This window comes from Delphinus delphis, chromosome 1, assembly GCF_949987515.2.
Source record: "Delphinus delphis chromosome 1, mDelDel1.2, whole genome shotgun sequence".
Classification (NCBI taxonomy): domain Eukaryota; kingdom Metazoa; phylum Chordata; class Mammalia; order Artiodactyla; family Delphinidae; genus Delphinus; species Delphinus delphis.
Window position 1 is genome coordinate 160,385,170 of NC_082683.1, and position 2,032 is coordinate 160,387,201.

General features: G+C 44.7%; 1 pseudogene; it reads right to left on the reverse strand.

Moving 5' to 3' along the window:
• Window positions 1-319: 319 nt before the first annotated feature.
• Window positions 320-1,480, reverse strand: LOC132424769 (beta-citrylglutamate synthase B pseudogene; annotated as a pseudogene).
• Between the last annotated feature and the right edge of the window lie 552 nt (window positions 1,481-2,032).

Sequence of the window (2,032 nt, forward strand, 5' to 3'; positions counted from 1 at the left end):
GAGCCTACACATTTTTGAGTAATTTAAAAGGGCAACTATGAGAGCCTGACATTTTTCTGTATCTCACCTCCTCTGCCTCTCTATCTGCAGGATTTGTAAATCAAAATCAGTAACATCTTTGTAGCAAACGTCTCATCTATCTCCCCGTTCTTCTCTCCTAACTAATCCTACTCAATTTTCTCTCATCTTCCTGAGCATTCTCCATGAACAGCATTGCAAGTTGGTTTAAAAAAGAAAAGAAAGAAAGAAAAAGAAAAAAAGGAAAAAGGAAAAAGAAAGTTTTACAAAGGTTTTGCTGGTTAATTATTTACTGGTGGAATCACTCCACCAGGAGTCTGATTTCATTGGCTAGCAGTTGGTTTCCGTTGAATAGGCCCCCTGCGAGCTTGGTGAGCAGCCCTCGTTCCGTGGTTTCAGGATCGCTGTCAACAGAGCTGGAACTTGCGCTCATGTTGTCGACAGAAGTATTGGCTGGGAGCTCCAACTCCGGCTCACTAGTCTCACTGGCCGTGGACACCACGGAGAGCAGGGACATACGCCGGGTGAGGCGGCCAGAGGGCAGAAGGGAGGCGGCATAGTCCGCTATGATACCAGCTACATCTAGATAACACGCCTTATCAAAGGCAATGAAACCTACATTCGCATTGGCCTCGCAGACACAGAAGGAGCTGTCGTCTTTCATCAACAGGTCAGTGCTACACACATCCGATCCCAGGATGTTAGACACCTGCATAGCTAGCTGCTTCCCTTGTTAACTCAATGAGCACATCATCCCGACACCACCTAGTGAGCAGTTTCTTTGCATCCTCCCATCTGTTGAACAGCGTAACATTGTGCCAACCACACGACATCCCACGACAATGACACGTACATCCCTTCCATGAGACTCTTTAACATACTTCTGAAATAGGTATGGAGCTTCATGGCGAATAAGATGGCTTAGATTAGCCAAAGGGTGCTTATCGCGAGCCAAGAAAACTGCTTTGCCTCTATGACCCCGTGTATTCTTCACCACCTTTGGGAACTCCAGTACTTCTGCTTCATCAGTCATTTTAGCAAAATTTTCATGACCACCGTAAGAGAAAGTGTCTGGCAGAGGAACACCATGACCTGCCAACTCTTGAAACATCCAAAACTTATTAACACAGTTCAGGACGGTTTGAGGTCAGTTCATCAACCTGCTTCCCACCTTCTCTAGATGGCGCAAAACAGTGACGTCACTATCACTTTGCACCCAAGGGGTTGGTACTGTCACTACCACCACCTGAGGACAGGCAGTAATTAGTTCTCCATCGATACAAAGACCCAGGTTTCCTTGCTCGATTGTTAGCACCACCTCATCTATCACCACAGCCCTAAAGTCCAGTTCCTCCTCACAACATTTGGCCTTTAATGCTTGTAAGATCTCTTTTGGGGGATAGTCTTCTCTGATTTGACGATCTGTCAAAAACCACAACTTGGCAGCCACAGAGCTACACATCTTGATTTGCCTGTTTTCCTCTTCTGGGATTACTTCCTCCTGAATATAGACTCTTTCTAGCGAATCGAACTTGTATCCCCTCGCCAGCCTCCCAGCAAAGCCAATTTACTGACACCGGGATGTGGTGAGGGAAAGTACAGCGTTTACTGCAGGGCACCAAGGACGGAGAACAGGCAGCTCATCCTCAAAAGACCTGAACTCTCTATTGTGGTTTTAATTTGCATTTCCCTTATAGCTAAAGATATTAAACATCTTTTCATGTGCTTACTTGCCATCCGTATACCCTCTTTACTGAAGAGTCCAAATCTTTTTTTTTTTTTTTTTTGTCTGCACCATGCACGACTTGCAGGATCTTAATTGCCTCACCAGGGATCGAACTCAGGCCCTTGGCAGTGAAAGTGCAGAGTACAGTCCACCAGACTGCCAAGGAATTCTCTTGCTATTTTCTAATTAGATTGTTTTCTAACTGTTGAGTTTAGAAAGTTTTTAGAAATAGTCTGAATAGAAGTACTTTGTTGGAGTTTTTAGGGTTAGGATTTTTTAGGTTAGTTT